At 51.0% G+C, this 21506-nt stretch overlaps 1 long non-coding RNA gene across 1 annotated transcript; it reads right to left on the reverse strand.

Moving 5' to 3' along the window:
- Positions 1-5188: 5188 nt before the first annotated feature.
- On the reverse strand, positions 5189-21073 carry LOC148138027 (uncharacterized). The gene is made up of 3 exons (XR_015754153.1): positions 20913-21073; positions 20402-20517; positions 5189-5612 (listed from the first exon to the last, which is right to left on the reverse strand). It is a non-coding gene; the product is annotated as an uncharacterized LOC148138027 (long non-coding RNA).
- Between the last annotated feature and the right edge of the window lie 433 nt (positions 21074-21506).

Raw genomic sequence — 21506 nt, forward strand, 5'->3', positions numbered from 1 at the left:
TTGGGCCAAAGGGCCTGTCTTTGTGCTACAGGAATCTATGACGATGACTCTATTTGTTCATTTGTGTAGGATGTGGGCATCACTGGCTGTCAGAATTTATTGTCCATCCCTAGTTGGCCTTGAGAAGATGGTGGTGAGCTGCCTTCTTCAACCACTGCAGCCCACCTCCTATGGGCTGACCCACAATGCCATTCGGGAGGGAATTCCAGGATTTTGACCCAGCAATAGTGAAGGAATGGCGATATATTTCTACGTCAGAATGGCGAGTGGTTTGGAGTGGAACCTGAAGCTTTTAGAGTTCCCCTATATATGCTGCCCTTGTCCTTCTAGATGGAACTGGTCGTGGGTTTGGAAGGTTTCTGTCTGAGGATCTTTGGTGTATTTCTGCAGTGCATCTTGTAGATGTTGCACACTGCAGCTACTGATCGTCGGTGGTGGAGGGAGGATGCTTGTGGATGCAATGCCAATCATATGGCCTGAATTGTCCTGGATGTTGTGAAGCGTCTTGAGAATTGTTGAGGCTGAGCTCATCCAGGCAAGTAGAGAATATTCCATCACACTCCTGATTTGTGTCCTTTAAGTAGTGGACAGGCTTTGCGAAAGTCAGGAGATCAGTAACTCACCATGGCATTCCGAGAATGTTGTGTACTACTGATCCAGATGTCCAGGAATCCCTCTAAGTGAAGGTATTCCTGATCATGGAATTGTACTGAATGGGGATGACGAAGCTCAGGCTGGGACCCTCTGATTGCTGTGGCCTCATGTTGCTGGGAGGATGTGTCATTGTCGAATTGGATTGAGTGGGGGTTACTGCTGGAATGATATTTTCTGGGCCAGAGTTATTGCTTTTCACAACTCGCTGTAAATACAGTATTGTAGTAAGTGTTCAGCACTAACAGCAGAATACTCATGAACTCAATTGCAAGTTTTACTGGGAATATCTTGCACTGTCCAACTGTATTGTGTGTGTGTCAACATGTTAACTCGAAATTACGCCAAACTCAGGATCGGATAACTTGCATTGACAGGAGGATTGAATATCTGTTCCTCAATCAGCTGCAACTGTTTAGACAGTCATATTTTAATGGTGAAAAGAAATGTTAATCTCTTAAACATATATAATATGAACACATATTGACAATAAGAAGCTCTCGAAAAACTGGAGTCAATGAGATGACGACTCTTTTGTTTTATCCTAATGACAGGTGAAGATGGTTCTGTTGTGGGAGGTCAGTCATCTCAGCCGTTGTACTTCTCTGCAGGAATTTTTCACAGTTGTACCTTGGTATTAAAGTCTGTAGGCGCCTCATTAATGCTGGTCCCTCCGTCATTATTTCAAAATTAGTGAGGTTTGCCCGTGAATACACAATGTTCAGCACCATTTACTACTCTTGAGATAACAGAGAGGTCTGTGTCCGTACAGAGTGCGACAACATCTGGCTTGAGCTGATAATTGACAAGTAACATTCATATCCCATGAACACCAGGAAATGACCATCCCAAAATGTGAGAATCTACCAATCGCCCATTGGTGTTTTTTGACATTGCCATCACTGAGTGCATTATTATCCATAACCTGGGCCAATCATTGACGAGGAAATGACCTGTTCCAACCGTATAGGTGCTGTGGCCACAGGAGGATGTCAGACACTCTGCTTACTGTGACAATAACCTCCCTGTCTTCCTCTCCAATCCATCCCCACCATCCAGAAAGCATCGCTCAGAAGTAGGATTTAATTCTCTCCAAGTAACTGGCTGAGGGCGGCTCACATGCAACACTGAGTGCAACATTCACAAAGCTCCACATTGTCCAGGACAAACAGCTGATTGTCATAATTTCCCCCCTGACCATTCAGCACACACTCTCTTCACCAATGACACCACAGCCAGCAATGAATACAACCTCCAAGATGCAAACCAGGAACAGGGTAGGGCTCTTTTTACCAGCACCTCACACACTCGTGACCTCCAGCACCTGGAAGAACAAGGGACGCAGATGCACAGAGACACCATCACGTGCCTGACAGTTAAAGCTTACACTCCGTGAGTACATTTTAAAGTAATCACCATTTCCACATCTGCAAGGGGAGATCTCTGAATCCAAGGACTGGTTGGTCTCCAAGGGAACGTCCTGTATGGCAGAGAGTAGGACAAATGTACAAGGTGAAAGGCTGGGTTTCGCTGAATTCAGGGCATCAGTTATCCCAGTGGATAATCCATGTCAAAGCTTAATTTGCAAAGTCCAATGAATTTCCCAACTCTTGATGGTCACAAAACCTGTAGACAGAACCTGTTGCCTTGGTTGTCTGCAGAGTTAATGGCCAATGTATTGGTGCTCCCGATTCCAGGTATCTACACTGAGTGAGTTTTAGGATCCCTTATCTTAAAAAGTGGATCCATTTTTGGGAATTTCATAGTTGAGACAATGGACTCGGTGTGGGGATTTTCAAATACCAGGGGAGTGGTCTAAAAAGGGAGCATTCTTAGGTAGCAGTGGGTTATCGGTGCACGGGGAGCTCCATTTCCTTTTATTAATTGAAAGGTTATGGGTGTCGCTGGTTAGACCAACACTTACCATCCTTCCCTTATTGCCCAGAATCAACCAGATTATTGTAGATCTGGAGTCACATGTCACCAAGACTAGGAAAGGATGACAGGTTACACTCCCTAAAGGATATTAGTGAGTGAGGTGGTTTCTTTTCTAACAAATATCAACCGTTCATTGTCACCATCAGATAGTAGAAGTCTTGATTTAGATTGAATTGAAGTTCCACCATCTGCCATGGTGGACATCGAACATCGGTCTCTGAATTAATAATCTAGTGATAAGACATTGAGGCCATCATCTCTGCTCATCTTTCACATTGGCCTGAATCCAAAGTGGTAGGTTCAGATGGCAAGCAATAGTACATTATTTCCGTTCTAAATGTACACCCTCTAATGCTAAGGCTGTGCCCACGGGTCCTACTCGCCCCGCCTGACAGAAACAAATTCCCAGCGTCCGCCCCTTCTAAGCCATGCATTATCTAGTGAGTTTCTATCAGATCTCCCTTCAACTTACTAAACTCTAATGAATACAATCCCAGGTCCTCAGCCATTCATCGTATGTTAGGCCTACCATTCCAGGGATCATCTGTGTGAATCTCCGCTGGACATGCTCCAGTGCCAGTATGCCCTTCCTGAGGTGTGGGGCCCAAAACTGGACACAGTATTCTAAATGGGGCCTAATCAGAGTTTTATAAAGTCTCAGTAGCACATCGCTGCTTTTATATTCCAACCCTCCTGAGATAAATTACAACATTACATTTGCTTTCTTCACCACAGACTCAACCCCAACAAGTCAACCTTTAGAGAATCCTGGACTAGCACTCCCAGATCCCTTTGTACTTTGGCTTTATGCATTTTCTCACCGTTTAGAAAATAGTCCATTCCTGTTTTCTTTTTCCAAAGTGCAAGACCTCACATTTGCTCACGTTGAATTTCATCAGCCATTTCCTGGACCACTCTCTAAAACTGTCTCAAACTTTCTGCATTCTGGATTAGTGGTGCTGGAAGAGCACAGCAGTTCAGGCAGCATCTGAGGAGCAGCGGATGCTGCCTCAACTGCTGTGGTCTTCCAGCACCACTAATCCAGAATCTGGTTTCCAGCATCTGCAGTCATTGTTTTTACCTCAATCTTTCTGCAGCCTCTCCACCTCCACAGTACGACCTGTCAGCCCACCTAACTTCGTATCATCGGCGAACATCGCTAGAATGCCTCCAGTCCCTTCATCCAGATCATTACTATATAAAGTGAACAGCTGCGCCTCAACACTGAACCCTGCGGGATCCCACTTGTCACTAACCACCATTCTGAAGAAGAACTTTTTATCCCAACTCTCTGCCTTCTATCAGATAGCCAATCCCCAATCCATGCCAGTAGCTCACCTCAAACACCATGGGCCCTCACCTTACTCAGCAACCTCCTGTGAAACACCTAATCAAAGGCCTTTTGGAAGTCCAGGTAGATAACATCCACTGGGTTTCCCTGTTCTAACCCACTTGTCAACTCTTCAAAGAATTCTAACAGGTTTGTCAGGCACGACCTCCCCTTACTAAATCCATGCTGACTTGTTCTAAGCCGACTCTGCACTTCCAAGAATTTAGAAATCTCATCCTTAACGATGGATTCTTGAATTTTACCTACAACCGAGGTTAGGCTAATTGCCCTATAACGTTTGAACTTTTGTTTTGATCCTTTCTTGAACAAGGAGGTTACAACAGTGATTTTCCAATCATTTGGGACTTTCCCTGACTCCAGTGATTTTTGAAAGATCACAACCAATTCCTCCACTATTTCCAGAGCCACCTCCCTCAGAACTCTAGGATGTAGCCTATCAAGCCAGGAGACTTATTGAATTTTAGACTTTTTGGCTTCTTTTAAGCACTTTCTCTTTTGTAATGGCTACCATACTCAACTAGGCCCCCTGACACTCCTTAATTGTTGGGATATTACGCACGTGTGGGTTTGGGTGAAGGCTGCAGTATACAGTATTCGTCAGGTGGTGGGGAGTCAGTGCCAAATGTTGAAGTTCTCCTGATTGCATTGGGCATCCAAGCCGGGACATGGTGGTAGGATTCACTGGTGAATATCTTCTTAGTTTAGCTTGCCAGGATGTTCAGAGTGAGGGGCTCAATGTTCTATCATTTCTTTATTTATATTTGTGTTGCCATCCATTCCTGGACACAGTTGAGTGATTCAGTGCCTTGTACTGCAATTCATGTTGTGTGGGTGCAGAATTTTAAGATTAAACTCAACTGTGGAGACTCCAAAACTGAATTCAGGATTTTTTTGTAATCCATGTCTGGGTTAGGTGCATCCACTCTTTGTTTTACTGATCCTGAGAGTGTTTGTGTGAATGCTATCATCTAATTTACAACTCCAGCGAGCCTGAGCAATGTATAAAGCAGAATAAATCAACCACTGTCAACCGCCAAAAAATGTTGAATATGTCACCGTGTTTCTGAGACTAACCTGCTATTTGTGTTCATCCTTATGTATTTTCAAAGTGAAAATGATTCAGAATCATTAACATTTGTGTGATATGGAACAATAATTATCTTTGTGCTATTCCTGATAAAGAGCTTTTGCCCAAAACGTCGATTTTCCTGCTCCTCGCATGCTGCCTGACTTGTTGTGCTTTTCCAGCACCACTCTGATCTAAACTTTGGTTTCCAGCATCTGCAGTTCTCACTTTTGCCTAAAATATTTATAGTCTGGGCTCAGACACAGATATATTTGATCAATAATTTCAAGTCTCTTTTTTTTTCCTTTCTCTCTGTCTTACAGTAAGTCTGGTGGTGATTCTATCTAGCTCGGTGCAAGTGTGGTTTGTCTAAAAGCACCACTCATTATCCGGTGGCCATGACAACATCGGATCTGCTATTCATTGCTTTCGAAATCGTATTTCGCTGGTTTCCATCTTATTATTATCCACGGTGTTTCCTGGACATCACTCCTGTGTGTCGTGTTATCCATGTGCTGAGCTGCTGGGCCATTGATTGTTCTGTCTGGTTCACCGTTACTTTCTCTTTTGATCGATTTGTTGCCATTTGTTTTCGTCAGATGAAAACTAAGTATTGGACAGAAAATACTTCAATTAGGGTTCTAGCAACAATCTGTATTTTCTTTTCTTTTAAAAATATTCCCAACTATTTTCGATTTAAACCTGGAAAGGTCATCAACAATGTTCCATGGTTCTGTTCTACCAGGTCCAGTTACTTTATTGACCGCCGGTGGGCAAGTTTTCAATACTTTGAGCGATTTTTAACACCAATGCTCCCATTCACTTTTATTCTCTTTCTTAACGTTCTGACTGTCGGACACATCTCTGAGGCCATTGCAGTGCGTAAGGGGCTCAGGGGTCAGAGAAAAATAGAGAATGACCCAGAGATAGAGAGCAGAAGGAAATCTGTGATCTTACTCTTTGCCATATCTGCAAGTTTCATACTTCTCTGGTTGCTGGATATTTTACGTTTCTTTCGTGTTGCTCATTCCTTAGATTCCACTGCTTTCGGTGTCATATACGCTGCGGGACCTGAGCTGCTGCACCAATGCACTTGTTTATGTGGTGACACAGAACAGTTTCAGAGACCAGTTAAAGCATGCCCTGAAATATCCAGTTATAAAAATAATCCAATTGATGAATAAATCCAAGTTACAGAGAGTAAACATATAAGGCAGCAGATAACGGGTTGAGGGGTCCAGGTGAGGAATGGACTGACAGGAGAAGGAGCAGCAGCAACACGGTAACACTCCTTTCCTAACGGGCAAGGAATGGCTCCATCTGGGGAGCAAAATCAAAGAGACTGGAGGAGCAAAACAGTGGGAAGTGTTGTCAGCAATGGGCAACCGTTAATAGAAAGCTGGATAACAAAAGTACAACTGAAACAGGAATCAAACATGCACAGAATAACATCATTTCCAGCAACCAGTTGTCAGTGAGTGAACCAGATACAAGGTCAATGACCTGGAGGCAAGTATCATCGGTCACTGCAGGCCAGAGTGGGAACAGCAATGGCAGGTTCCTGTCCTCACGGAATTCACTCATCCACTCATCTGGACACAAGTAAATAAAAAAGGGAATGTTCCTATTACGCAGAGTAATATACTGTAAATAGTCCGTATCTTTTGATTACAGATGTATTTTCAGCAATGATTTCCTTTCTCTGGTTCCATTCCCTTCCCCATTGGCCTGATGCTGATATCACTCCCTCTCTTTATTTGTTTCTTTCCACCAATCAGCCGCTGTGTTGGTGGGTAATCCACGGCCCAGTCAGAGGGATCAGTGACAGACCGGATCCATCACTGGGGAATGGGGTTGGATGTGGCAGATGAGCCGACCCCCCTCAGTGCTGCCATGAGAAGGTTTTGTGGCTCTCACTGACTCCATTGGGCTCAGCGGGAACTGACTCTGGATGAACTCTGTTTGCTGGGGCCTTCATAATGGAGCCTGAGATCAATTGAAAGATCGATGGACCATCAGCAAGCATTTTGTTCCATCTGTAAAACGGCTCCTCAAACCCAACCGTGTAGCAGCTCATGATTGGCCTGTCTGATCAAGGCCCTGTTTAACACTGAGGTAAACCTCCTTCACTGTTCACTACCCCACCACCACATTTGGAGCCATCTGTCATCTTACAATCCATCGGAGACAAGCAGGAGGCTGGAAGAACACAGCAAGCCAGGCAGCATCAGGAGGTGGAGATTTCAATGCTTCGGGAGTGAGGGTAAGGGGAGCTGCTGATATAGTGGTGGGGGCGTGGGGGGTGGTTTAGTGTGGGGAGGGGACAGAGTGGTGAGGTGAACGCCGGTAGAGGGTACAGCTTGGTTGGTCAATTGGAGGACTGAATCCAGGCAGGTGGCAGGGAGGCGATGAGAGTTCAATGGAAGGTTTACACGGAATAATGGTGACCAGGGGTGAGTTAAAGACTGGAATTGAATTGAGGGGATTAATCTCACTTATGTGCAGAGTAACAGTTACCCAGGAGTGAGTTCTAGAAACTATAGTCCCACAGCATGTCACACAACTGGTCCTTGTTGAAAAGCTTTTCTGAACTGAGCGAGCCCCATTTTCACCTTTCCTCTCCTTATAGCTGCCCTCATGTCTTTTAAATGTTGTAATTGTATTCCCTTCGATTACATCCTCTAGAAGCTCCTTCCATACACATACCAGGCTCTGTTCAATATTTGCTCCACAGGTCCCTATTAAATCTTTCCCCTCTCACCTTAAATCGAAGTCCAACATGGTTTTATAAATCTCTATAAGATCACCCCTCAGCCTCCATTACTCCAGGGGAAAATGTCCCAGCCTCTCCTTATAACTCAGGCCTTCCAGTTGGGGGAACATCCTTGTCAATCTGTTTTCCACCCTTGTCAGTTTAATAACCTCATTCCTATAGCAGGGTGAACAGGATGGTATGCAGTCCTCCAAATGTGGCCTCACCAATGCCTTGTATAGCTGTAACATGACGTCCCAACTCCTGGGTTCAGTGCTCTGCCCGATAAAGGCAAGCCTGCCAAATGCCTCCTTCACCACCCTGTGACCCTGCCTATCTGGGGCACCACTTTCAAGGAACTATGTACATGCCCCCCTTGGTCTCTCTGTTCAACAACACTCCCCAGAGCACTACCATTAACTGTGTAAGTCCTGCATGTGCAAACTCTCTCTCACTCGCACATTCACACTCTCACTCATGCATGCACACACACTCCCTCACTCATGCATGTGCAATCTCTCTCTCACGTGTACACTCTCTCTAGCAAGTCTCCAATTATTGATGCCCATGTAACTGTTCTCTGATATACTTCTTACACGGATTGGTTACCTACTCACAACTGTACATTTTGGGCTGCGCTGAACTGAAACTCCAATTTCCTGATGCTTGCAACATTTCTCCTTTTTATTTATTCCCTGCCCCTATTCTCCCATTTAGACCTGCTCTGTTCCAATTCTTTAATTTATTGGCACTCCCACTAATTTTCTAATGTAATGGCACTGTGTACCAAACCCATCTACTGATGCCCCACCAGTTCTCCCATTTACTCATACCCCGATACTCATTCTTCCATTTACTAATGCCCAGCCCCATTCTACTAGTTAGAGGTGCCCTATTCTAATTCACCCATTTACTGGTGCCAGGCCCCAATTCTCGTCCCACTCTGTACCAGTTCTTCTATTGAGTATTTTCTTACAACAAATCTCCCATTTAGTGGTCCGCTGCCAGAATTCTCTAATTTTGGCGGGCCCTGCATCAAATCCTGCACAAATCCTCCCTTTAGTGATGAATTACACCAACTATCCCATTGAATATTGTCTGACCCCAATTCTCCCACTGAGTTGTTGACACCAAAATTGGAGGTGTAGTGGACAGCGAAGAGGGTTACCTCAGATTACAACAGGATCTTGATCACATGGGTCAATGGGCTGAGAAGTGGCAGATGCAGTTCAATTGAGATGAATGTGAGGTGCTGCATTTTGGGAAAGCAAACTTTAACAGGACTTATCCACTTAATGATAAGGTCCTATGGAGTGTTGCTGATCAACGAGACCTTCGAGTGCAGGTTCATGTCTCCTTGAAAGTGGAGACGCAGGTAGATGGGATAGTGAAGAAGGCATTTGGAATGCTTTCCTTTATTGGTCAGAGTATTGAGTACAGGAGTTGGGAGGTCATGTTGCAGCTGTACAGGACATTGATCAGGCCACTTTTGGAATGTTGTGTACAATTCTGGTCTCGGAAAGATGTTGTGAAACTTGAAAGGGTTCAGAAAAGATTTACAAGGATGTTGCCAGGGTTGGAGGATTTGAGCTATAGGGAGAGGTTGAACAGGTTGGGGCTGTTTTCTCTGGAGCGTCAGAGGCTGAGAGGTGACCTTACACAGGTTTATAAAATCATGAGGGGCAGGGAAAGGATAAATAGACAAAGTATTTTCCCTGGGGTTGGATAGTCCACAACTGAAGGGTGTAGGTTTATGGTGTGAGGGGAAAGATATGAAAGAGACCTAAGGGACAACGTTTTCACACAGAGGGTGGTACATGTATGGAATGAGCTGCGAGAGAAAGTGGTGGAGGCTAGTGCAATTGCAACATTTAAAAGGTATTTGGATGGGTATATGAATAGGAAGGGTTTGGAGGGATATGGGCCGGGTGTTGGCAGGTAGGACGAGATTGGATTGGGATATCTGGTCGGCATGGGCGGGTTGAACGGGTCTGTTTCTGTGACTCTATGACTCCAAGTACTGAGGTACAGGATTACCTGACCCAATAATGGTCTCTGTCTCTGTCTCACTGTCTCACATACGCACACACGCAGTTACTGAGGAACAAGGAATGACAGAATAATATGAGCATCTTCAAATATTAAAGCTCCGTGAGGGGTTGTTGGGGATAGTGTAGAGGGAGGTTTACTCTGTATCTAACCCTGTTCTGACACTGCCCTGATGGGGATACAGTAAAGGCAGCTTTACTGTGTTTCTAATCCCATTCTGTCCCTGCCCTGAGTGTGTTTGATGAGGACAGTGTAGTGGGATATTTATTCTCGAACATAGGGACAGGAGGAGGCCATTCAGCCCCTCGACCCTATTCCATCATTCAATGGGATCATGGTTGATCTGTGGCCTAACTCCACATTCCTTCCTTTGGCCCATATCCCTCAATATCTTCACTGAACAAAAATGTATCTCTCTCCGATTTAACCTGAACGACTGATCCAGCGCCCACTGCTGTTTGTGGAAGAGAGTCCCAAACCTCTCCCACCCTTTGTGTGTCAAAGTACTTCCTAACATCTCTCCTGAACGCTCTGGGGCCTCATTCTCAGACTCTGCTCCCTCTCGTTCTAGAATCTCCAACCAGTGGGAATCGTTGATCTTGATCTAACCTGTCTCACCCCGTTTATACCTTGAAGGCTTTGATCAGGTCACCCTTTAACTTTCTCAATTCTGGAGGAAAACAGCCTCATTTGTCGAGTTTCCCCACAGAATGTAACCCCTGATGTCCAGGCTCATTCTTGTAAACCTCCTTTGTGCTCCCTCTCTGTACTCCAACCTGATACCCACACACTTTCTGACACCGAACTCCATCTAACACGGCTTTGCCCATTCACCCAGTCTATCAATATCCCTTTGTAATGTTAAGGTACCATCTACACTGTCTACAATGCTGCCTAACCCCGTGCTGTCCCAATCCTGTGTGTGTTTGATAGGAACATTGCAGAGGGATCTATTCTCTGTATCTAACCCCAGGCTGCACATGCCCTGGGAGTATTCGATGCAGAGAATGTGGAGGGAGATTTACTCGGTATCTAGCCCCATGTTGTCCCTATCCTGGGAATGAAGACACCATTGGCTCAGAGACAGGAGACAGGATAGAGGGTAATGAGGGACCTACAGGCACATACAAGTTGGGAACTGTTTTCAGTAAAATAATCTACTGCTTTTCCCTCGCTATCGTCCTCCAATCCCTGGTCAGATCTGCTCCCACATCATGTTCCATCTCAACTGCTGACTGTGTTAGATACATTAATATATTGGCGATGGGCGGGGGTGCTTTAAAACCTGGGATCTTGCTGTGTAACTTGCCCTTCAAAATGCTCACGCTCCCCCTTTCAAGTAATCTATTCTCTCTTTTATCCCGAGGAATTTTTGTTGGTAAACCTGCAACGTGAAAATCCAAAAATTTCAGGCCGAGGAAAGCCTTGGACAAGAACAACCTCCAGTGGGGGAGCACGGGACTGAGGCCTGGTCGACAGGCTGCACCCCGTGGGGGCCCACGTCAGTTGTGAGTTTATTTACCCCGAGGTTTAATCTCCTCTGGGGTACCTTGGGTTTTAGGGGCCTCTGGGTAACTGGCTCCTGTCAGATTGGGGCCCTGTTGTTTTTAAAACAGATTTGAAGCCTGGGGTTAAAGTAACCAGGGCCCTGGGATTTGACACAAACACATCAATCCCCAGTGAGTGTCTGACAGACAAGACTCCCCAAGGAGGGAATTAAAACCTTAAATGAGAAACTCTATCCAAAGACTTGTTCGAATATCAGAGTATTACTACTAGTGGGAGGGGATCGCTCTCTCTCTCTCTGCACCCCCCTCTCACACCCTCTCCAGCTTTCTTTTGTTGATTTTTCAAATAACTAAAACCGTCCCACACACAGCAATGTGACTCGTGGTTATTTGAAGTGGGGGAGATGAAAATATTTCGCAGCACAAGGTGATTATTTTTGAGACAAAGGGGTAAAAAAACATAAGATGCACAGCGAGAGAGTGTGTGTGGGAAGGAGGGAGCGATAGAGGGATAACATGTGTCTTTGTAGCTGGGCTGGGAAAGGGAGACAGGATCTGGGAGAGGGGGGAGAAAACAGGGCTCTCCAATATCCATCACCGCCCAGCTCCAAACACCGCCTTCTAGGAAGTACCATCCACAAAATTAAATCCTGGGATGGAGGAGGTGATTCTTTCAACAAGATTCCCAAAGAAATCCACAGCCTCCTGTCGGATGTAAAGTGGGATTTGAGCACATTCTGGAGCACGAAGGGAACTACCCAGTGGGATCGCACTGTGCATCAATGGCCCATCCTGTGACTTGTCGTCATTTTAACGTGGAGGGGTGTGGAGAACAGGATGTGGGATTCCAGGCAGGGAGAGACAGGCAGAGAGAGACTCATGATCAGCAACTGGATTTGGAAAGTGCTGGTATTATTGGGATCTTGCTGTGTGAAAATAACATGGGGAGTGTTTTGCTTGTGGAGCGGTTGTTGTGGGGAGGGGCTGTTGCTGGGGGATGGCACTAGTTCTGGCAGTGGGCAAAGAAGAGGAACTACCCCAGGTATGCCACACCCGGCTGCCTGTGGGATCTTGCTGTGCGCCCCTCAGCCTGCGGGTTTCCCCTTAAATATCACAGAAGCTTGTCTACAGGACCCAGGCTCCGTTTGCTGACGGTCTGATAGTGGATGGGGTGTATCATCCCTCCTTTCCCCAGCCCAGACCCCCTTCAATCGGAGGGGGAATGGAGAGAGAGGCCAATCCATTCTCTGGAGCAGGAGGAAGCTGAGCAGAGAGATGGAGCGGAGATAGGGACAGGGAGAGAGGGGAGAGAGAGAGAGGTGAGCAGAAGAGAGAATGAGAGAGGGACACAGATGGAAGGAGTGAAGGAGAGACAGAGAGTGTGAGGGAAGGAGGGAGAGAGGGAGAGAAGCAGCTGGAGGGGGCAGGTTAAACACGGAGGGAGGGACAAGATCCAGGCTCTGAGACTAACGCCCTTCCATCGAGTCACTGCATTGAGTCTCAGAAAATAAACCCTTGGGGTGGTTGGGTGGGGGGGGGGGGGGTGGTTATTCAGAAAGCATTTACCCCCTGGGTCCCAGTGAAATTTGATCCCATTCTCTAGGTTTAAAACCAGAAGGAAGTGCTGATAAAATGGGGGAGCTTTGGGAAGTCACTCAGTGATGGGATTTTGTTTGTTTTTCTTTTTTTTGATTCAAAAGATCTTGGCTTTGATTTAATCAACTCCCATCTCTCTCTCTCTCTCCCTCCCTCACACCACCAACCCCGAGATTTTCTCTCTCTGTGTCTGTCTCCGTTTCTATGTCCCTAATCTTGTTTGTGTTCTCTCCCCACCTCGGTCTCTGTCCCTCTATCCGTCTCTCTCCTCTCTATCTGTCTATATGCCCCCACTCCTCCCTCACTATCCTCCTGTCCCTGAGGAAGATTTGGACTCAGTATCGCCTGGTGTTGCACGTATCATTAACACAGTGGAATCTTGCTGTTCCCTGGGGCTCCTGTTGTTGTCCAAACTGTGGGAGTGGGTGGGGGGAGATAAAGCCCCTTTCTCAGGGTGGGGTGGGGTGGGGCGGGGGACGCCTGGGGACTGGGATCTTGCTGTGCAAGAAGACACACACTGTCGAATGGCCGGTCAGTCCCTGCACACACTCCCTGTGCCCCCCACCTGTGAGCCATCAGGCCTGGGACACAGAGAGGGGTCGGGGTGGTGAGGGATGGTGGTGGAATTGTACACGATGGAAACACAGCGGGGGCTTTTATGCAGAGATGGGGGAGTATGGATAGAGGGGACAGTTTGGGGGGTAAATGAAGGTGCACGGGGGAGAGGGGCAATTAGATTGGGGAAGGAGGGGAAGTGGGGGGCCTGGAAAATTTCGAGGGGGTTGGAAAATTGTGGGTGGGGCCACAAATTAGCCTAAGGTGGGGGGTGGGGTTACAGGGGAATGGGGCAGTAAACATAGGGGGAACAGAATATTGGGGGGGCCGCAATACTTGGTGAAGGTGTGGATTGGAGAGTGAAATAAATGGGGATGGACTGGAAATCCCTCCCCCCGCCCTAAGTGGGGGAGAGACTGAACATGGGGGTATTGGAAATTGTGGTTAGGAATATAATTGGGGGGGCACAATATTCAAAGAATGAAAATGTGATTGGGGGGAGGTTTCTGGAAAGTCCCTGTCTCGGGGAGTGAGGGGCAGTGAGGCAGTCCCTCAAAAGGTCAGTGAGTGTCTGCACGTGCTAACTGTGTCCCCCCCACCACAAAGGGATGAGTGGGTGAGGGGGTGCTGCCAAATTGGGGACAGACATAACATCCAGGGGTGGGGACAAAACTTTGGGAGGGCAAATAATTAGGGCGAATCCTTAGGGACAACTGGGGAGCAGGCGGTGTCAGGTTAAAACCCCTTTTTGATAGCGATTGGGGCGTGGGGGTAGTCACAAAATGGCTGGAGAGTGGGATCTTGCTTTGCCCATCACGGTCGGTAAAAATGCCAGTGAGTGTCCGCACATGCTCACTGTATGGGGACGCAGTGTGCTATCAGGGAGGAGCGGTCTCTGCCAGAAGGGGATTCAGGAAGGGGCCATTTGGGGCAAATCCTGGGGGGGGGGCAGGTCACTGAGCAGTTAACAGAAGGCAGGATAGACACGATGGGCTGAATACCCTCCTCCCGGGCTGTGAGCCATCAGGGATTCTAGTATCAGTCACAGTCCAGTCAGCCCCCACAGGTTCCTTTACCCCCCAGGCTGGGTATTGGGGGAGGCCCACGAGCAGGGTATATAGGACTCAGAGGGGCTTTTATATGCGTGGGGGGTGTAATGGAGGGGAAAGTTCAGAGGGCAGGAGAAAGAGGGAGGGGGGCCAGAAAAAAGACGGATGGGCGATAAAACAGAATGGAAAGGGAGGTGGAACAACGGAGAGAGGGATCGACAGAAGGAGACGGAGGAAGGGGGAGTCAGGGAGGGAGTTGGGAGGGAGGGAGTGAGGAGGGAGAGGGAGTGGGGAGGGAGGATGAGGGAATGGGAGTATGGGGAGGGAAAGCGAGGGTGAGGGAAGACCAAGGAGGGAGGGAGGACAAAGCGGGAGGGAGGATGTGGTGGGTGGGCAAGGGGAAGGGAGGATGGGGTGGGAGGGCGAGGGGGAGGGAGGACCAAGGAGGGAGGGCGGGGAGGAAGAATGGGGTGGGAGGGCGAGGGTGAGGGAGGACGGGGTCAAGGGCAAAGGGGAGGGAGGGAGGGTGAACGGGAGGGAAGATGGGGTGGGGGGAGGGAGGATGGAGGATGGAAACGAGGGCGAAGGGGGTGAGGACAGGTAGGGGCCAGGTGGCGACAGGTGGGTCCTGGTGGCGACAGCTGGGGCCAGGTGGCGACAGGTGGGGCCTGGTGGAGACAGGTGGGGCCCGATGGCGAATGATGGGACCCGGTGGCGACAGCTGGGGCCAGGTGGATACAGGTGGGGCCTGGTGGAGACCGGTGGGGCCTGGTGGAGACCGGATGGGCCTGGTGGAGACCGGTGGTGTCTGGTGGAGACCGATGGGGCCTGGTTGAGACCGGTGGGGCCTGGTGGAGACCGGTGCTGCGGCCTGGTGGAGACCGGTGGCGCCTGGTGGAGACTGGTGCGGCCGGTGGAGACCGGTGGTGTCTGGTGGAGACCGGTGGGGCCTGGTTGAGACCGGTGGGGCCTGGTGGAGACCGGTGCTGCGGCCTGGTGGAGACCGGTGGCGCCTGGTGGAGACCAATGCGGCCTGGTGGAGACCAATGCGGCCTGGTGGAGACAGGTGCGGCCTGGTGGCGATGGTTGGGGACTGATGGGGCCCGGTGGCGATAGTTGGGGACTGATGGGGCCTGGTGACGACAGACAGGGACCGGTAGCGATAGATGGGGTCCGGTGGCGACACATGGGGACTGGTGGCGATAGGTAAGGCCTGGTGGCGATAGGTGGGGCCAGATGGCGACTGGTGGCGACAGATGCGGACCGGTGGTGATAGATGGGGCCCGGTGAAGACAGGTGGCGATAGATGGGGACTGGTGGAGACAGGTGGGGCCAGGTGGCGAAGGATGGGAACTGGTGACGACGGATGGGAACTGGTGGCGATGGATGGGAACTGGTGGCGACGGACGGGGCCTGGTGGAGACAGGTGGGGCATGGCTGGGCCTAGTGGCGACAGTTGGGGCATGTTGGCGACAGGTGGGACCGGTGGCGACAGGTGGGGAACGGTGGCGATATGTGGGGCCTGGTGGCGATGGACGGGGCCTGGTGGCGACGGACGGGGCATGGTGGCGACGGACGGAGCCTGGTGGAGACAGGTGGCGACAGATGGGGCCTGGTGGCGACAGATGGGACGTGGTGGCGACAGGTGGCGACAGATGGGGACTGGTGGAGACCGCTGGGGCCCTGTGGCGACAGATGGGGACTGGTGGAGACAGGTGGCGACTGATGGGGACTAGTGGCGACTGATGAGGACTGATGGAGACCAGTGGGGCCTGGTGAAGGCAGGTGGGGCCTGGTGGCGATGGAGGGGGCCAGGTGGCGACCGATGGGAACTGGTGGCGATGGACGGGAACTGGTGGCGACGGACGTGGACTGGGGGCGATTGACGGGGCCTGGTGGCATCAGTTGGGGTCTGGTGGCGACAGGTGGGGCCTGTTGGCTACTGGTGGGGCCTGGTGGAGACAGGTGGGGCCTAGTGGAGACAGGTGGGGCCTGGTGGAGACAGGTGGGGACCGGTGGCGACTGATAGGGACCGGTGGAGACAGATGGGTCCTGCTGGCGACTGATGGGGCCCGGTGGCGACAGTTGGGGCCGGTGGCGACATTTGGGTACTGATGGGGCCTGGTGACGACAGACGGGGCACGGTGGCGACTGGTGGAGACAGATGGGGCCTGGTGACGACAAATGGGGACCGGTGGCGATAGATGGGTACCGGTGGCGACAGGTGGGACCTCATGGCGGTAGGCGAGGCCTGGTGGCGATAGTTGGGGACCGGTGAAGACAGGTGGCGACAGGTGACAACTGGTGGCGACTGATGGGGCCAGGTGGTGACGGCTGGGGCCTGGTGGCGACAGGTGGGGCCTGGTGGCGACAGGTGGGTCCTGGTGGCGACTGGTGGGGCCTGGTGGCGACGGACGGGGACTGGTGGCAACGGACGGGAACTGGTGGCGACGGATGGGAACTGGTGGCGACGGACATGGAGTAGTGGAGACAGGTGGGGCCTGGTGGCGTCAGTTGGGGAATGGTGGCAACTGATGGGGCATGGTGGCGATGAATGGGGCATGGTGGCGACAGGTGGGGCCAGGTGGCGACAGGTGGGGCCTGGTGGCCACAGGTGGGTCCAGGTGGGTCCAGGTGGCGACAGGTGGGTCCAGGTGGCGACAGGGGGCGACAGATGGGGCTGGTGGCGACAGATGGGGCCTGGTGGAGACACATAGGGACTGGTGGAGACAATTGGGGCCTGGTGGCGACAGATGGGGCCTGGTGGAGACAAGTGGTGCCCGGTGGAGATAGGTGGGGCCTGCTGGAGACAAGTAGGGCCCGGTGGAGACAGGTGGGGCCCGGTGGAGACAGGTGGGTCCCGGTGGAGACTGGTGGAGACAGTTGGGGCCAGGTGGCGACTGGTGGCGACAAATGGGGCTGGTGGCGACAGATGGGGCCTGGTGGCGACAGATGGGGCCTGGTGGCGAAAGATGGGGCCTGGTGGAGACAAATGGGGACTGGTGGCGGCAACTGGGGACTGGTGGCGACAAATGGGGCCTGGTGGCGACAGATGGAGCCTGGTGGCGACAGATGGGGCTGGTGGCGATAGATGGGGACTGATGGCGACAGGTGGGGCCCGGTGGCGACGGATGGGGCCCGGTGGCGACAGATTGGGACTGGTCCCTGGATCAGTGGTGCTAGAAGAGCACAGCAATTCAGGCAGCATCCAACAAGCAGCAAAATCGACGTTTCGGGCAAAAGCCCTTCAGCAATAAAGCCGGTGGCGACAGGTGGGGCCTGGTGGGTCCGGTGGGTACAGACGTGGCAAGGAGGCGACAGACGGGGCCTGCAGGCGACAGATGGGGACTGGTGGCCACAAGTGGGGCCCGGTGGCGACAGGTGGGGCCCGGTGGAGACAGGTGACGCCCGATGGGGCCTGGTGGCGACAGATGGGGCCAACTGGAGACAGATGGAGCCAGCTGGAGACAGATGGGGACCGGTGGCGATTGGTGGGGACTAATGGCAACAGTTGGGGAGAGAGAGAGAGAGGGGAAGCGAGTGGTGGGAGGGGGGTAGAGAGAGGGTTGGAGAGATGGGGAGAGAGAGGGGGGAACAGAGAGGGATTGGTGGTGACTGACGGGGACGGGGTGTACAGGGGGACAGAGATGGATTGTTGGCGAGTGACGGGGACAGATGGGGACTGGTGGGGACAGAGGGAGACTGCGGGGACTGGCGGGGAAAGATGGGGAGAGAAGGGGACACAGGGAGACAGAGGGAGACAGATGGTTCTTGTGACGACTGATGGGGACGGGTGGCGACGGGTGGGGACAGAGGGCTACTGGCGGCGACTGATGGGGAGTGAAGGGGACAGGAGGGGGACAAATGGTTCTGATGGGGACTGGTGGGGGCACATAAGGTCTTGCAGGGACGGGGGGTGAACTGGTGGGACTGATCGTGGACTGGTGGGGAGAAATGTAGACTGGTGGGGGATTGGTGGGACTGGTGGGGACAAGGAGGCTGGTGGAGACTGATGATTCTGATGGGGACAGATGCGGACTGGTGGGGACACAGGGGGACACGGGACAGAGGAGAACAGGTGGGGACAGACGGGAACCGGGAAGAACCGGTGGGGAAAGATGGGGACTGGCAGGATACATTGGGACTGGGAGAACTGGTGGGGACTAGTGTGGAAAGATGCGTTCTGACGGGGATGGACAAGGGACAGACGGGACCGGGTAGGGACGGAATTGAACAGATGAGGTTTGCTGGGGACAGCTGGGGACTGATAGGGACGGGTGGGGACAGAAGGGGCCAGGTGAGGGGCGGGGGAGGTTCTGGGGGAGCCGGGTGAGAGGATGTGGGGAGGGGTAATGATGGGGGAAGGGGGAGACGAGGGGGAAGGGGGAGACGATGGGGGCGGGAGGGACGATGGGGAGGGGAGGACGATGGGAAGGGGACGACGATGGTGAGGGGGGACGACGATGGGGAGCGATGGCGGGCAATGGGGGGCGGGGGGAAGGAGACGGGAGGGGGAAGGAGACGGGGGGAAGGAGACGGTGAAGGGCAAGTAGACGGTGGGGGGAAGGAGACGGTGGGGGGAAGGAGACGGTGGGGGTTAGGAGACGGGGGGTGAAGGAGACGGGGGGCGAAGGAGACGGGGGGCGAAGGAGACGGGAGGGCGAAGGAGACGGGAGGGCGAAGGAGACGGGAGGGCGAATGAGACGGGAGGGCGAATGAGACGGGAGGGCGAAGGAGACGGGAGGGCGAAGGAGACGGGGGGGCGAAGGAGACGGGGAAGGAGACGGGGGGAAGGAGACGGGGGCGAGAATTTAGGGCGGGAGGGGGTCGATTTGGAATGACTGAACAAATTTTAGTGAGAGGCAGGTTTGGGAGGGAAGGTTTAGGGTGACTGGATGAAGTGACAGTGATAGGGAGGGATGGAGTGGTTGGAGGAGGTGACAGTGATAGGGAGGTTTGGAGTGTTTGGAGGAGGTGAGAGTGATAGGGAGGGATGGAGTGTTTGGAGGAGGTGACAGTGATAGGGAGGGATGGAGTGTGTGGAGGAAGTGACAGTGATAGGGAGGGTTGTACTATTTGGAGGAGGTGACAGTGATAGGGAGGGTTGGAGTGGTTGGTGGAGGTGACAGTGATAGGGAGTGTTGTAGTGTTTGGAGGAGGTGACAATGATAGGGAGGGTTGGAGTGGCTGGAGGAGGTGACAATGATAGGGAGTGTTGGAGTGTTTGGAGGAGGTGACAATGATAGGGAGGGTTGGAGTGGCTGGAGGAGGTGACAATGATAGGGAGTGTTGGAGTGTTTGGAGGAGGTGACAATGATAGGGAGGGTTGGAGTGGCTGGAGGAGGTGACAATGATAGGGAGTGTTGGAGTGTTTGGAGGAGGTGACAGTGATAGGGAGGGTTAGAGTGGCTGGAGGAGTTTAAACAGATCGGGACGGCTGTGATGTTCATCCAAGGTGAAATATATAGGGAGGGCTGTTCAGACAGAAGAATATGAATGCCTGTGGAGGAGGCTGGGTGGTACGAGCAGGGAAGGGAATAGTGTGTGTGAGAGGGAGCATAAAGTGAGTCTGAGTATATTTGTGAGGGAGGGCACACATACGAGTGGAATAAATTGACAACACGTACCTCAGGCACCTGCAATGATTAAACCCTCATTTGAACATGACTGGAAGAAATAACAGTAAACAGTCACAGAAAGTTAAAACACTCATTATTAAAGGTAGCGTAGGTTGGACAATGGCAAAGAGATTGTCATGGAGGACAGGGATGGAACAGAATAATGCATGGGCATGGATTCAGATCCACAGTAAAGGGATCACACCAGAGCCGAACCAATGAATCACAGCAAAACAAGTTAACTATTGAATTATAGATGAATGCTCACCTCGGAATCAATGTCATTGTACTTCAATGTAAACTCTCTGGCTGGAGCTTGTAGCTGAGAAGTTAGCACAGAACTGGCATCAGAGAACCACTTCAGTTTTCATTAATTCCACTTCTCTGTAAAATGAGATGACAAAAGAAAAATGTTCAGAGACATTCAGAATAAACAAGCTCTTGGCTTGAGTATTAAACATCCACCTGTTAAAGGAGTTTCCAAAATCCACCACCATCAGTTCAGGACGGGAATTTACAAAATGATCTGAGAGATCTAGTATTTTAATGACAAGATTATGTTGTAGAGATGATTTGAGAGATTTGATAGATGCATCCAATTTTAAGATGCTTTTCTAACCGCCAATTTTGTTCTTCCAAAGATTATTTGGATAGCAGAAGATTGGAATACAGGAAAGAGAAAATTATTAATGAACAGAATTAATCTTCTGTGTTAATCCCCTCAATGGCGGTGTAGTTACCCAGCATTCCCCGCGTTGATGAATACCCTCTATACTCACTACAGGTGAGGGTGGTAGAGTCGCAGTGCCGGGTTTGTCTCCGTGGGTAATGGGAAGAGACGCGCTTTTCCAGACGGGAAGGCTGCAGGAGCTGGAGAGAGGGATTCAGACAGAGAATAAACCTTCCAGCGAGAAGCGAGCTCCTTGAAAAATAACTTGTGGGTGAAAGGTTTGCAGTTCCAAGGTGAACAGCCGCCATCTTGGCCGGTAATGTAGACGCTTGCGCAGAGGATATGTGACGTCACTGGGCGGGGCCTGAGGGTGATTCAGGCAGATGCTGAAAATCTGAGATTCGAGTCAGAGAGATGTACAGCATGGAAACAGAGACTTCGGTCCAATCCGTCCATGCCGGCCAGATATTCCAACCCAATCTAGTCCCTCCTGCGAGTACCCGGCCCATATCCCTCCAAACCCTTCCCATTCATATACCCATTCAAATGACTTTTAAATGTTGCAATTGTACCAGTCTCCACCACTTCCTCTGGCAGCTCATTTCATACATGTACCACCCTCTGTATGAAAAAGTTGCCCCTTAGGTCTCTTTTATGTATTTCCCCTCTCACCCTAAACCTATGCCCTCTAGTTCTGGACTCC

The sequence above is a fragment of the Chiloscyllium plagiosum genome, unplaced genomic scaffold (genome assembly GCF_037043375.1).
Source record: "Chiloscyllium plagiosum isolate Xiang-an unplaced genomic scaffold, Cpla_swu_hap1 HiC_scaffold_42, whole genome shotgun sequence".
Classification (NCBI taxonomy): Eukaryota; Metazoa; Chordata; class Chondrichthyes; order Orectolobiformes; family Hemiscylliidae; genus Chiloscyllium; species Chiloscyllium plagiosum.